Raw genomic sequence first — 14,747 nt, forward strand, 5'->3', positions numbered from 1 at the left:
GAGTAATCATCAGTTGAAAATTTGGGGGGACCCGAATTTCGGCCATTTTGGACGAAAATCGGCCTAAAAGCTAACTTTTACGTTAGTGCAATTTTTTTTCTTGCATTTTTCAAGAGAATTGGGCTGCCTTCCGCAGTCGCAGAGTGCATTCAAAGAAATCTTATCAAATAGATTTGAATACTTACCTATTTAATAAGTTTATCACAACAATTAGGCTAAAAGCAATTGACAGTATCCTGGCTGGTATTCAATCATATGCCACTTACAGTGGATGTGCGGCTATCAAGCCATAGATGGTCATTCAAGGCACCTTGTACACGTTCCATAGGTTTTGACCAGCTGATTTGGCCATAAAACACATTGGGCCAAAAAAATTCCAAACAATGTCAATTTTCAGTATTTTGTTTGAAATGCATAAATTATAACGTGAGCGTGCAAAATTTTACATGGCATAAGAACATATTTTTACTCTCGCGCGAGGGCGAGTGTTTTAAAAGTAATGTGCATAGACATAAGCTAGTAAGGATATAAATGAAAGCGGAGTAACTCAAATGCCTACGACCATACCATGTTGAATGCACCGGTTCTCGTCCGATCACCGAAGTTAAGCAACATTGGGCCTGGTTAGTACTTGGATGGGAGACCGCCTGGGAACAGCAGGTGTTGTAGGCTTTTATTTAAAGCAAAAGTAATTCTTTTACTTTTATGCGCTAAGAGTTATTGCTGTTTAAAGTTCGGTGATGTCAAAAAGTTAAGCCTAATCGAGCGTGGTGCAAAAATTTTCAATGGGTCAAATTTTGGCCAAAACAAAAGAAAGCCGAAAAATTTCTTTTGCAGTATCAATTTTGTGTAAAATCAGCTGCTGATAGGTCAAAAATAATGGAGATAACTTTTGAGGTCTTTGAGTTATAGCCTTTTGAATTTCGGTGATGTCAAAAAAATAAGCCCAATCGAGCCTGGTGAATTGCGCGAACGGCCATAACTTGCCCAAAAATTTTATTATTTGGATCACAAGATCATAGTCAAATCTTGGGGGACTGAGAAAATGAACCAATTTCGTCGGTCCAACACAAAGTTATAAGCTTTTGAAATCTCGGTGATACCAAAAAGTTAAGCCTAATCGAGCGTGGTGCAAAAAATGAAATGAAAGCGGAGTAACTCAAATGCCTACGACCATACCATGTTGAATGCACCGGTTCTCGTCCGATCACCGAAGTTAAGCAACATTGGGCCTGGTTAGTACTTGGATGGGAGACCGCCTGGGAACACCAGGTGTTGTAGGCTTTATTTAAAGCAAAAATAATTCTTTTACTTTAAGTAAGGATATAAATGAAAGCGGAGTAACTCAAATGCCTACGACCATACCATGTTGAATGCACCGGTTCTCGTCCGATCACCGAAGTTAAGCAACATTGGGCCTGGTTAGTACTTGGATGGGAGACCGCCTGGGAACACCAGGTGTTGTAGGCTTTTATTTAAAGCAAAAATAATTCTTTTACTTTTATGCGCTAAGAGTTATTGCTGTTTAAAGTTCGGTGATGTCAAAAAGTTAAGCCTAATCGAGCGTAGTGCAAAAATTTTCAATGGGTCAAATTTTGGCCAAAACAAAAGAAAACCGAAAAATTTCTTTTGCAGTATCAATTTTGTGTACAATCAGCTGCTGATAGGTCAAAAATAATGGAGATAACTTTTGGGGTCTTTGAGTTATAGCCTTTTGAATTTCGGTGATGTCAAAAAAATAAGCCCAATCGAGCCTGGTGAATTGCGCGAACGGCCATAACTTGCCCAAAAATTTTAAAATTTCCAAATTTTATTATTTGGATCACAAGATCATAGTCAAATCTTGGGGGACTGAGAAAATGAGCCAATTTTGTCGGTCCAACACAAAGTTATAAGCTTTTGAAATCTCGGTGATACCAAAAGTTAAGCCTAATCGAGCGTGGTGCAAAAAATGAAATTTTCAAAATTTTAGTTTTTTTTTCATTCAAAGTTCATTTTTTTCATCTCGTTTCATAAATTTGAGCTCAGGACAATTCCAACGAGCCCAAAACGACGTTTGTAGCTCAAGTGTACGTGGAGTAATCATCAGTTGAAAATTTGGGGGGACCCGAATTTCGGCCATTTTGGACGAAAATCGGCCTAAAAGCTAACTTTTAACTTAGTGCAATTTTTTTTTCTTGCATTTTTCAAGAGAATTGGGCTGCCCTCCGCTGTCGCAGAGTGCATTCAAAGAAAACTTATCAAAAAGATTTGAATACTTACCTATTTAATAAGTTTATCACAACAATTAGGCTAAAAGCAACTGACAGTATCCTGGCTGGTATTCAATCATATGCCACTTACAGTGGATGTGCGGCTATCATGCCATAGATGGTCATTCAAGGCACCTTGTACACGCTCCATAGGTTTTGACCAGCTGATTTGGCCATAAAACACATTGGGCCAAAAAAATTCCAAACAATGTCAATTTTCAGTATTTTGTTTGAAATGCATAAATTATAACGTGAGCGTGCAAAATTTTACATGGTATAAGAGCATATTTTTACTCTCGCGCGAGGGCGAGTGTTTTAAAAGTAATGTACATAGACATAAGCTAGTAAGGATATAAATGAAAGCGGAGTAACTCAAATGCCTACGACCATACCATGTTGAATGCACCGGTTCTCGTCCGATCACCGAAGTTAAGCAACATTGGGCCTGGTTAGTACTTGGATGGGAGACCGCCCGGGAACACCAGGTGTTGTAGGCTTTTATTTAAAGCAAAAGTAATTCTTTTACTTTTATGCGCTAAGAGTTATTGCTGTTTAAAGTTCGGTGATGTCAAAAAGTTAAGCCTAATCGAGCGTGGTGCAAAAATTTTCAATGGGTCAAATTTTGGCCAAAACAAAAGAAAACCGAAAAATTTCTTTTGCAGTATCAATTTTGTGTACAATCAGCTGCTGATAGGTCAAAAATAATGGAGATAACTTTTGGGGTCTTTGAGTTATAGCCTTTTGAATTTCGCTGATGTCAAAAAAATAAGCCCAATCGAGCCTGGTGAATTGCGCGAACGGCCATAACTTGCCCAAAAATTTTAAATTTCCAAATTTTATTATTTGGATCACAAGATCATAGTCAAATCTTGGGGGACTGAGAAAATGAGCCAATTTTGTCGGTCCAACACAAAGTTATAAGCTTTTGAAATCTCGGTGATACCAAAAGTTAAGCCTAATCGAGCGTGGTGGAAAAAATGAAATTTTCAAAATTTTTGTTTTTTTTTTTCGTTCAAAGTTCATTTTTTTCATTTTGTTTCATAAATTTGAGCTCAAGACAATTCCAACGAGCCCAAAACGACGTTTGTAGCTCAAGTGTACGTGGAGTAATCATCAGTTGAAAATTTGGGGGGACCCGAATTTCGGCCATTTTGGACGAAAATCGGCCTAAAAGCTAACTTTTAACTTAGTTCAATTTTTTTTCTTGCATTTTTCAAGAGAATTGGGCTGCCCTCCGCTGTCGCAGAGTGCATTCAAAGAAAACTTATCAAATAGATTTGAATACTTACCTATTTAATAAGTTTATCACAACAATTAGGCTAAAAGCAACTGACAGTATCCTGGCTGGTATTCAATCATATGCCACTTACAGTGGATGTGCGGCTATCATGCCATAGATGGTCATTCAAGGCACCTTGTACACGCTCCATAGGTTTTGACCAGCTGATTTGGCCATAAAACACATTGGGCCAAAAAAATTCCAAACAATGTCAATTTTCAGTATTTTGTTTGAAATGCATAAATTATAACGTGAGCGTGCAAAATTTTACATGGTATAAGAGCATATTTTTACTCTCGCGCGAGGGCGAGTGTTTTAAAAGTAATGTACATAGACATAAGCTAGTAAGGATATAAATGAAAGCGGAGTAACTCAAATGCCTACGACCATACCATGTTGAATGCACCGGTTCTCGTCCGATCACCGAAGTTAAGCAACATTGGGCCTAGTTAGTACTTGGATGGGAGACCGCCTGGGAACACCAGGTGTTGTAGGCTTTTATTTAAAGCAAAAGTAATTCTTTTACTTTTATGCGCTAAGAGCTATTGCTGTTTAAAGTTCGGTGATGTCAAAAAGTTAAGCCTAATCGAGCGTGGTGCAAAAATTTTCAATGGGTCAAATTTTGGCCAAAACAAAAGAAAACCGAAAAATTTATTTTGCAGTATCAATTTTGTGTACAATCAGCTGCTGATAGGTCAAAAATAATGGAGATAACTTTTGGGGTCTTTGAGTTATAGCCTTTTGAATTTCGGTGATGTCAAAAAAATAAGCCCAATCGAGCCTGGTGAATTGCGCGAACGGCCATAACTTGCCCAAAAATTTTAAAATTTCCAAATTTTATTATCTGGATCACAAGATCATAGTCAAATCTTGGGGGACTGAGAAAATGAGCCAATTTCGTCGGTCCAACACAAAGTTATAAGCTTTTGAAATCTCGGTGATACCAAAAGTTAAGCCTAATCGAGCGTGGTGCAAAAAATGAAATTTTCAAAATTTTTGTTTTTTTTTCGTTCAAAGTTCATTTTTTTCATCTCGTTTCATTAATTTGAGCTCAGGACAATTCCAACGAGCCCAAAACGACGTTTTTAGCTCAAGTGTACGTGGAGTAATCATCAGTTGAAAATTTGGGGGGACCCGAACTTCGGCCATTTTGGACGAAAATCGGCCTAAAAGCTAACTTTTAACTTAGTGCAATTTTTTTTCTTGCATTTTTCAAGAGAATTGGGCTGCCCTCCGCTGTCGCAGAGTGCATTCAAAGAAAACTTATCAAATAGATTTGAATACTTACCTATTTAATAAGTTTATCACAACAATTAGGCTAAAAGCAACTGACAGTATCCTGGCTGGTATTCAATCATATGCCACTTACAGTGGATGTGCGGCTATCATGCCATAGATGGTCATTCAAGGCACCTTGTACACGCTCCATAGGTTTTGACCAGCTGATTTGGCCATAAAACACATTGGGCCAAAAAAATTCCAAACAATGTCAATTTTCAGTATTTTGTTTGAAATGCATAAATTATAACGTGAGCGTGCAAAATTTTACATGGTATAAGAGCATATTTTTACTCTCGCGCGAGGGCGAGTGTTTTAAAAGTAATGTACATAGACATAAGCTAGTAAGGATATAAATGAAAGCGGAGTAACTCAAATGCCTACGACCATACCATGTTGAATGCACCGGTTCTCGTCCGATCACCGAAGTTAAGCAACATTGGGCCTGGTTAGTACTTGGATGGGAGACCGCCTGGGAACACCAGGTGTTGTAGGCTTTTATTTAAAGCAAAAGTAATTCTTTTACTTTTATGCGCTAAGAGCTATTGCTGTTTAAAGTTCGTTGATGTCAAAAAGTTAAGCCTAATCGAGCGTGGTGCAAAAATTTTCAATGGGTCAAATTTTGGCCAAAACAAAAGAAAACCGAAAAATTTATTTTGCAGTATCAATTTTGTGTACAATCAGCTGCTGATAGGTCAAAAATAATGGAGATAACTTTTGGGGTCTTTGAGTTATAGCCTTTTGAATTTCGGTGATGTCAAAAAAATAAGCCCAATCGAGCCTGGTGAATTGCGCGAACGGCCATAACTTGCCCAAAAATTTTAAAATTTCCAAATTTTATTATCTGGATCACAAGATCATAGTCAAATCTTGGGGGACTGAGAAAATGAGCCAATTTCGTCGGTCCAACACAAAGTTATAAGCTTTTGAAATCTCGGTGATACCAAAAGTTAAGCCTAATCGAGCGTGGTGCAAAAAATGAAATTTTCAAAATTTTTGTTTTTTTTTTCGTTCAAAGTTCATTTTTTTCATCTCGTTTCATAAATTTGAGCTCAGTACAATTCCAACGAGCCCAAAACGACGTTTTTAGCTCAAGTATACGTGGAGTAATCATCAGTTGAAAATTTGGGGGGACCCGAATTTCGGCCATTTTGGACGAAAATCGGCCTAAAAGCTAACTTTTAAGTTAGTGCAATTTTTTTTCTTGCATTTTTCAAGAGAATTGGGCTGCCCTCCGCTGCCGCAGAGTGCAAACAGAGAAAACTTATCAAATAGATTTGAATACTTACCTATTTAATAAGTTTATCACAACAATTAGGCTAAAAGCAACTGACAGTATCCTGGCTGGTATTCAATCATATGCCACTTACAGTGGATGTGCGGCTATCATGCCATAGATGGTCATTCAAGGCACCTTGTACACGCTCCATAGGTTTTGACCAGCTGATTTGGCCATAAAACACATTGGGCCAAAAAAATCCAAACAATGTCAATTTTCAGTATTTTGTTTGAAATGCATAAATTATAACGTGAGCGTGCAAAATTTTACATGGTATAAGAGCATATTTTTACTCTCGCGCGAGGGCGAGTGTTTTAAAAGTAATGTACATAGACATAAGCTAGTAAGGATATAAATGAAAGCGGAGTAACTCAAATGCCTACGACCATACCATGTTGAATGCACCGGTTCTCGTCCGATCACCGAAGTTAAGCAACATTGGGCCTGGTTAGTACTTGGATGGGAGACCGCCTGGGAACACCAGGTGTTGTAGGCTTTTATTTAAAGCAAAAGTAATTCTTTTACTTTTATGCGCTAAGAGCTATTGCTGTTTAAAGTTCGGTGATGTCAAAAAGTTAAGCCTAATCGAGCGTGGTGCAAAAATTTTCAATGGGTCAAATTTTGGCCAAAACAAAAGAAAACCGAAAAATTTATTTTGCAGTATCAATTTTGTGTACAATCAGCTGCTGATAGGTCAAAAATAATGGAGATAACTTTTGGGGTCTTTGAGTTATAGCCTTTTGAATTTCGGTGATGTCAAAAAAATAAGCCCAATCGAGCCTGGTGAATTGCGCGAACGGCCATAACTTGCCCAAAAATTTTAAAATTTCCAAATTTTATTATCTGGATCACAAGATCATAGTCAAATCTTGGGGGACTGAGAAAATGAGCCAATTTCGTCGGTCCAACACAAAGTTATAAGCTTTTGAAATCTCGGTGATACCAAAATCGAGCGTGGTGCAAAAAATGAAATTTTCAAAATTTTTGTTTTTTTTTCGTTCAAAGTTCATTTTTTTCATCTCGTTTCATAAATTTGAGCTCCGGACAATTCCAACGAGCCCAAAACGACGTTTTTAGCTCAAGTATACGTGGAGTAATCATCAGTTGAAAATTTGGGGGGACCCGAATTTCGGCCATTTTGGACGAAAATCGGCCTAAAAGCTAACTTTTAACTTAGTGCAATTTTTTTTCTTGCATTTTTCAAGAGAATTGGGCTGCCCTCCGCTGTCGCAGAGTGCATTCAAAGAAAACTTATCAAATAGATTTGAATACTTACCTATTTAATAAGTTTATCACAACAATTAGGCTAAAAGCAACTGACAGTATCCTGGCTGGTATTCAATCATATGCCACTTACAGTGGATGTGCGGCTATCATGCCATAGATGGTCATTCAAGGCACCTTGTACACGCTCCATAGGTTTTGACCAGCTGATTTGGCCATAAAACACATTGGGCCAAAAAAATCCAAACAATGTCAATTTTCAGTATTTTGTTTGAAATGCATAAATTATAACGTGAGCGTGCAAAATTTTACATGGTATAAGAGCATATTTTTACTCTCGCGCGAGGGCGAGTGTTTTAAAAGTAATGTACATAGACATAAGCTAGTAAGGATATAAATGAAAGCGGAGTAACTCAAATGCCTACGACCATACCATGTTGAATGCACCGGTTCTCGTCCGATCACCGAAGTTAAGCAACATTGGGCCTGGTTAGTACTTGGATGGGAGACCGCCTGGGAACACCAGGTGTTGTAGGCTTTTATTTAAAGCAAAAGTAATTCTTTTACTTTTATGCGCTAAGAGCTATTGCTGTTTAAAGTTCGGTGATGTCAAAAAGTTAAGCCTAATCGAGCGTGGTGCAAAAATTTTCAATGGGTCAAATTTTGGCCAAAACAAAAGAAAACCGAAAAATTTATTTTGCAGTATCAATTTTGTGTACAATCAGCTGCTGATAGGTCAAAAATAATGGAGATAACTTTTGGGGTCTTTGAGTTATAGCCTTTTGAATTTCGGTGATGTCAAAAAAATAAGCCCAATCGAGCCTGGTGAATTGCGCGAACGGCCATAACTTGCCCAAAAATTTTAAAATTTCCAAATTTTATTATCTGGATCACAAGATCATAGTCAAATCTTGGGGGACTGAGAAAATGAGCCAATTTCGTCGGTCCAACACAAAGTTATAAGCTTTTGAAATCTCGGTGATACCAAAAGTTAAGCCTAATCGAGCGTGGTGCAAAAAATGAAATTTTCAAAATTTTTGTTTTTTTTTCGTTCAAAGTTCATTTTTTTCATCTCGTTTCATAAATTTGAGCTCCGGACAATTCCAACGAGCCCAAAACGACGTTTTTAGCTCAAGTATACGTGGAGTAATCATCAGTTGAAAATTTGGGGGGACCCGAATTTCGGCCATTTTGGACGAAAATCGGCCTAAAAGCTAACTTTTAACTTAGTGCAATTTTTTTTCTTGCATTTTTCAAGAGAATTGGGCTGCCCTCCGCTGTCGCAGAGTGCATTCAAAGAAAACTTGACAAATAGATTTGAATACTTACCTATTTAATAAGTTTATCACAACAATTAGGCTAAAAGCAACTGACAGTATCCTTGCTGGTATTCAATCATATGCCACTTACAGTGGATGTGCGGCTATCATGCCATAGATGGTCATTCAAGGCACCTTGTACACGCTCCATAGGTTTTGACCAGCTGATTTGGCCATAAAACACATTGGGCCAAAAAAATTCCAAACATTGTCAATTTTCAGTATTTTGTTTGAAATGCATAAATTATAACGTGAGCGTGCAAAATTTTACATGGTATAAGAGCATATTTTTACTCTCGCGCGAGGGCGAGTGTTTTAAAAGTAATGTACATAGACATAAGCTAGTAAGGATATAAATGAAAGCGGAGTAACTCAAATGCCTACGACCATACCATGTTGAATGCACCGGTTCTCGTCCGATCACCGAAGTTAAGCAACATTGGGCCTGGTTAGTATTTGGATGGGAGACCGCCTGGGAACACCAGGTGTTGTAGGCTTTTATTTAAAGCAAAAGAAATTCTTTTACTTTTCTGCGCTAAGAGTTATTGCTGTTTAAAGTTCGGTGATGTCAAAAAGTTAAGCCTAATCGAGCGTGGTGCAAAAATTTTCAATGGGTCAAATTTTGGCCAAAACAAAAGAAAACCGGAAAATTTATTTTGCCGTATCATTTTTGTGTACAATCAGCTGCTGATAGGTCAAAAATAATGGAGATAACTTTTGGGGTCTTTGAGTTATAGCCTTTTGAATTTCGGTGATGTCAAAAAAATAAGCCCAATCGAGCCTGGTGAATTGCGCGAACGGCCATAACTTGCCCAAAAATTTTAAAATTTCCAAATTTTATTATTTGGATCACAAGATCATAGTCAAATCTTGGGGGACTGAGAAAATGAACCAATTTCGTCGGTCCAACACAAAGTTATAAGCTTTTGAAATCTCGGTGATACCAAAAAGTTAAGCCTAATCGAGCGTGGTGCAAAAAATGAAATTTTCAAAATTTTTGTTTTTTTTTCGTTCAAACTTCATTTTTTTCATCTTGTTTCATAATTTTGAGCTCAGGAAAATTCCAACGAGCCCAAAACGACGTTTGTAGCTCAAGTGTACGTGGAGTAATCATCAGTTGAAAATTTGGGGGGACCCGAATTTCGGCCATTTTGGACGAAAATCGGCCTAAAAGCTAACTTTTAAGTTAGTGCAATTTTTTTTCTTGCATTTTTCAAGAGAATTGGGCTGCCCTCCGCTGTCGCAGAGTGCATTCAAAGAAAACTTGACAAATAGATTTGAATACTTACCTATTTAATAAGTTTATCACAACAATTAGGCTAAAAGCAACTGACAGTATCCTTGCTGGTATTCAATCATATGCCACTTACAGTGGATGTGCGGCTATCATGCCATAGATGGTCATTCAAGGCACCTTGTACACGCTCCATAGGTTTTGCCCAGCTGATTTGGCCATAAAACACATTGGGCCAGAAAAATTCCAAACAATGTCAATTTTCAGTATTTTGTTTGAAATGCATAAATTATAACGTGAGCGTGCAAAATTTTACATGGTATAAGAGCATATTTTTACTCTCGCGCGAGGGCGAGTGTTTTAAAAGTAATGTACATAGACATAAGCTAGTAAGGATATAAATGAAAGCGGAGTAACTCAAATGCCTACGACCATACCATGTTGAATGCACCGGTTCTCGTCCGATCACCGAAGTTAAGCAACATTGGGCCTGGTTAGTACTTGGATGGGAGACCGCCTGGGAACACCAGGTGTTGTAGGCTTTTCTTTAAAGCAAAAGTAATTCTTTTACTTTTATGCGCTAAGAGTTATTGCTGTTTAAAGTTCGGTGATGTCAAAAAGTTATGCCTAATCGAGCGTGGTGCAAAAATTTTCAATGGGTCAAATTTTGGTCAAAACAAAAGAAAACCGGAAAATTTATTTTGCCGTATCAATTTTGTGTACAATCAGCTGCTGATAGGTCAAAAATAATGGAGATAACTTTTGGGGTCTTTGAGTTATAGCCTTTTGAATTTCGGTGATGTCAAAAAATTAAGCCCAATCGAGCCTGGTGAATTGCGCGAACGGCCATAACTTGCCCAAAAATTTTAAAATTTCCAAATTTTATTATTTGGATCACAAGATCATAGTCCAATCTTGGGGGACTGAGAAAATGAACCAATTTCGTCGGTCCAACACAAAGTTATAAGCTTTTGAAATCTCGGTGATACCAAAAAGTTAAGCCTAATCGAGCGTGGTGCAAAAAATGAAATTTTCAAAATTTTTGTTTTTTTTTTCGTTCAAAGTTCATTTTTTCATCTCGTTTCATAATTTTGAGCTTAGGACAATTCCAAAGAGCCCAAAACGACGTTTTTAGCTCAAGTGTACGTGGAGTAATCATCAGTTGAAAATTTGGGGGGACCCGAATTTCGGCCATTTTGGACGAAAATCGGCCTAAAAGCTAACTTTTAACTTAGTGCAATTTTTTTTCTTGCATTTTTCAAGAGAATTGGGCTGCCCTCCGCTGTCGCAGAGTGCATTCAAAGAAAACTTATCAAATAGATTTGAATACTTACCTATTTAATAAGTTTATCACAACAATTAGGCTAAAAGCAACTGACAGTATCCTGGCTGGTATTCAATCATATGCCACTTACAGTGGATGTGCGGCTATCATGCCATAGATGGTCATTCAAGGCACCTTGTACACGCTCCATAGGTTTTGACCAGCTGATTTGGCCATAAAACACATTGGGCCAAAAAAATTCCAAACAATGTCAATTTTCAGTATTTTGTTTGAAATGCATAAATTATAACGTGAGCGTGCAAATTTTACATGGTATAAGAGCATATTTTTACTCTCGCGCGAGGGCGAGTGTTTTAAAATTAATGTACATAGACATAAGCTAGTAAGGATATAAATGAAAGCGGAGTAACTCAAATGCCTACGACCATACCATGTTGAATGCACCGGTTCTCGTCCGATCACCGAAGTTAAGCAACATTGGGCCTGGTTAGTACTTGGACGGGAGACCGCCTGGGAACACCAGGTGTTGTAGGCTTTTATTTAAAGCAAAAGTAATTCTTTTACTTTTATGCGCTAAGAGTTATTGCTGTTTAAAGTTCGGTGATGTCAAAAAGTTAAGCCTAATCGAGCGTGGTGCAAAAATTTTCAATGGGTCAAATTTTGGCCAAAACAAAAGAAAACCGGAAAATTTATTTTGCCGTATCAATTTTGTGTACAATCAGCTGCTGATAGGTCAAAAATAATGGAGATAACTTTTGGGGTCTTTGAGTTATAGCCTTTTGAATTTCGGTGATGTCAAAAAAATAAGCCCAATCGAGCCTGGTGAATTGCGCGAACGGCCATTACTTGCCCAAAAATTTTAAAATTTCCAAATTTTATTATTTGGATCACAAGATCATAGTCAAATCTTGGGGGACTGAGAAAATGAACCAATTTCGTCGGTCCAACACAAAGTTATAAGCTTTTGAAATCTCGGTGATACCAAAAAGTTAAGCCTAATCGAGCGTGGTGCAAAAAATGAAATTTTCAAAATTTTTGTTTTTTTTTCGTTCAAAGTTCATTTTTTTCATCTCGTTTCATAAATTTGAGCTCAGGACAATTCAAACGAGCCCAAAACGACGTTTGTAGCTCAAGTGTACATGGAGTAATCATCAGTTGAAAATTTGGGGGGACCCGAATTTCGGCCATTTTGGACGAAAATCGGCCTAAAAGCTAACTTTTAAGTTAGCGCAATTTTTTTTCTTGCATTTTTCAAGAGAATTGGGCTGCCCTCCGCTGTCGCAGAGTGCATTCAAAGAAAACTTGACAAATAGATTTGAATACTTACCTATTTAATAAGTTTACCACAACAATTAGGCTAAAAGCAACTGACAGTATCCTTGCTGGTATTCAATCATATGCCACTTACAGTGGATGTGCGGCTATCATGCCATAGATGGTCATTCAAGGCACCTTGTACACGCTCCATAGGTTTTGCCCAGCTGATTTGGCCATAAAACACATTGGGCCAAAAAAATTCCAAACAATGTCAATTTTCAGTATTTTGTTTGAAATGCATAAATTATAACGTGAGCGTGCAAAATTTTACATGGTATAAGAGCATATTTTTACTCTCGCGCGAGGGCGAGTGTTTTAAAAGTAATGTACATAGACATAAGCTAGTAAGGATATAAATGAAAGCGGAGTAACTCAAATGCCTACGACCATACCATGTTGAATGCACCGGTTCTCGTCCGATCACCGAAGTTAAGCAACATTGGGCCTGGTTAGTACTTGGATGGGAGACCGCCTGGGAACACCAGGTGTTGTAGGCTTTTATTTAAAGCAAAAGTAATTTTTTTACTTTTATGCGCTAAGAGTTATTGCTGTTTAAAGTTCGGTGATGTCAAAAAGTTAAGCCTAATCGAGCGTGGTGCAAAAATTTTCAATGGGTCAAATTTTGGCCAAAACAAAAGAAAACCGGAAAATTTATTTTGCCGTATCAATTTTGTGTACAATCAGCTGCTGATAGGTCAAAAATAATGGAGATAACTTTTGGGGTCTTTGAGTTATAGCCTTTTGAATTTCGGTGATGTCAAAAAAATAAGCCCAATCGAGCCTGGTGAATTGCGCGAACGGCCATTACTTGCCCAAAAATTTTAAAATTTCCAAATTTTATTATTTGGATCACAAGATCATAGTCAAATCTTGGGGGACTGAGAAAATGAACCAATTTCGTCGGTCCAACACAAAGTTATAAGCTTTTGAAATCTCGGTGATACCAAAAAGTTAAGCCTAATCGAGCGTGGTGCAAAAAATGAAATTTTCAAAATTTTTGTTTTTTTTTCGTTCAAAGTTCATTTTTTTCATCTCGTTTCATAAATTTGAGCTCAGGAAAATTCCAACGAGCCCAAAACGACGTTTGTAGCTCAAGTGTACATGGAGTAATCATCAGTTGAATATTTGGGTGGACCCGAATTTCGGCCATTTTGGACGAAAATCGGCCTAAAAGCTAACTTTTAAGTTAGTGCAATTTTTTTTCTTGCATTTTTCAAGAGATTTGGGCTGCCCTCCGCTGTCGCAGAGTGCATTCAAAGAAAACTTAACAAATAGATTTGAATACTTACCTATTTAATAAGTTTATCACAACAATTAGGCTAAAAGCAACTGACAGTATCCTTGCTGGTATTCAATCATATGCCACTTACAGTGGATGTGCGGCTATCATGCCATAGATGGTCATTCAAGGCACCTTGTACACGCTCCATAGGTTTTGCCCAGCTGATTTGGCCATAAAACACATTGGGCCAAAAAAATTCCAAACAATGTCAATTTTCAGTATTTTGTTTGAAATGCACAAATTATAACGTGAGCGTGCAAAATTTTACATGGTATAAGAGCATATTTTTACTCTCGCGCGAGGGCGAGTGTTTTAAAAGTAATGTACATAGACATAAGCTAGTAAGGATATAAATGAAAGCGGAGTAACTCAAATGCCTACGACCATACCATGTTGAATGCACCGGTTCTCGTCCGATCACCGAAGTTAAGCAACATTGGGCCTGGTTAGTACTTGGATGGGAGACCGCCTGGGAACACCAGGTGTTGTAGGCTTTTATTTAAAGCAAAAGTAATTATTTTACTTTTATGCGCTAAGAGTTATTGCTGTTTAAAGTTCGGTGATGTCAAAAAGTTAAGCCTAATCGAGCGTGGTGCAAAAATTTTCAATGGGTCAAATTTTGGCCAAAACAAAAGAAAACCGAAAAAATTTTTTTTGCAGTATCAATTTTGTGTACAATCAGCTGCTGATAGGTCAAAAATAATGGAGATAACTTTTGGGGTCTTTGAGTTATAGCCTTTTGAATTTCGGTGATGTCAAAAAAATAAGCCCAATCGAGCCTGGTGAATTGCGCGAACGGCCATAACTTGCCCAAAAATTTTAAAATTTCCAAATTTTATTATTTGGATCACAAGATCATAGTCAAATCTTGGGGGACTGAGAAAATGAACCAATTTCGTCGGTCCAACACAAAGTTATAAGCTTTTGAAATCTCGGTGATACCAAAAAGTTAAGCCTAATCGAGCGTGGTGCAAAAAATGAAATTTTCAAAATTTTTG

The 14,747-nt window shown here is 37.6% G+C and overlaps 13 non-coding genes across 13 annotated transcripts; all 13 read left to right on the forward strand.

Annotated features, from left to right (window-relative positions):
• Positions 1 to 553: 553 nt before the first annotated feature.
• On the forward strand, positions 554 to 672 carry LOC134849029 (5S ribosomal RNA). The gene has a single exon (XR_010163074.1). It is a non-coding gene; the product is annotated as a 5S ribosomal RNA (ribosomal RNA).
• A 493-nt stretch (positions 673 to 1,165) lies between these two features.
• On the forward strand, positions 1,166 to 1,284 carry LOC134849977 (5S ribosomal RNA). The gene has a single exon (XR_010163958.1). It is a non-coding gene; the product is annotated as a 5S ribosomal RNA (ribosomal RNA).
• Positions 1,285 to 1,351: 67 nt separating this feature from the next.
• On the forward strand, positions 1,352 to 1,470 carry LOC134849978 (5S ribosomal RNA). The gene has a single exon (XR_010163959.1). It is a non-coding gene; the product is annotated as a 5S ribosomal RNA (ribosomal RNA).
• Positions 1,471 to 2,630: 1,160 nt separating this feature from the next.
• LOC134850215 (5S ribosomal RNA) lies at positions 2,631 to 2,749 on the forward strand. The gene has a single exon (XR_010164185.1). It is a non-coding gene; the product is annotated as a 5S ribosomal RNA (ribosomal RNA).
• Positions 2,750 to 3,909: 1,160 nt separating this feature from the next.
• Positions 3,910 to 4,028, forward strand: LOC134849063 (5S ribosomal RNA). Its single transcript, XR_010163106.1, has one exon. It is a non-coding gene; the product is annotated as a 5S ribosomal RNA (ribosomal RNA).
• Positions 4,029 to 5,187: 1,159 nt separating this feature from the next.
• Positions 5,188 to 5,306, forward strand: LOC134849979 (5S ribosomal RNA). The gene has a single exon (XR_010163960.1). It is a non-coding gene; the product is annotated as a 5S ribosomal RNA (ribosomal RNA).
• A 1,159-nt stretch (positions 5,307 to 6,465) lies between these two features.
• LOC134849980 (5S ribosomal RNA) lies at positions 6,466 to 6,584 on the forward strand. Its single transcript, XR_010163961.1, has one exon. It is a non-coding gene; the product is annotated as a 5S ribosomal RNA (ribosomal RNA).
• A 1,147-nt stretch (positions 6,585 to 7,731) lies between these two features.
• LOC134849982 (5S ribosomal RNA) lies at positions 7,732 to 7,850 on the forward strand. The gene has a single exon (XR_010163963.1). It is a non-coding gene; the product is annotated as a 5S ribosomal RNA (ribosomal RNA).
• A 1,159-nt stretch (positions 7,851 to 9,009) lies between these two features.
• On the forward strand, positions 9,010 to 9,128 carry LOC134849007 (5S ribosomal RNA). The gene has a single exon (XR_010163052.1). It is a non-coding gene; the product is annotated as a 5S ribosomal RNA (ribosomal RNA).
• A 1,160-nt stretch (positions 9,129 to 10,288) lies between these two features.
• LOC134849983 (5S ribosomal RNA) lies at positions 10,289 to 10,407 on the forward strand. The gene has a single exon (XR_010163964.1). It is a non-coding gene; the product is annotated as a 5S ribosomal RNA (ribosomal RNA).
• Positions 10,408 to 11,566: 1,159 nt separating this feature from the next.
• On the forward strand, positions 11,567 to 11,685 carry LOC134849000 (5S ribosomal RNA). Its single transcript, XR_010163046.1, has one exon. It is a non-coding gene; the product is annotated as a 5S ribosomal RNA (ribosomal RNA).
• Positions 11,686 to 12,845: 1,160 nt separating this feature from the next.
• Positions 12,846 to 12,964, forward strand: LOC134849984 (5S ribosomal RNA). Its single transcript, XR_010163965.1, has one exon. It is a non-coding gene; the product is annotated as a 5S ribosomal RNA (ribosomal RNA).
• Positions 12,965 to 14,124: 1,160 nt separating this feature from the next.
• Positions 14,125 to 14,243, forward strand: LOC134849985 (5S ribosomal RNA). The gene has a single exon (XR_010163966.1). It is a non-coding gene; the product is annotated as a 5S ribosomal RNA (ribosomal RNA).
• The last annotated feature ends 504 nt before the right edge of the window (positions 14,244 to 14,747 follow it).

Source organism: Symsagittifera roscoffensis, chromosome 6 (assembly GCF_963678635.1).
Source record: "Symsagittifera roscoffensis chromosome 6, txSymRosc1.1, whole genome shotgun sequence".
Taxonomy (NCBI): Eukaryota; Metazoa; Xenacoelomorpha; order Acoela; family Convolutidae; genus Symsagittifera; species Symsagittifera roscoffensis.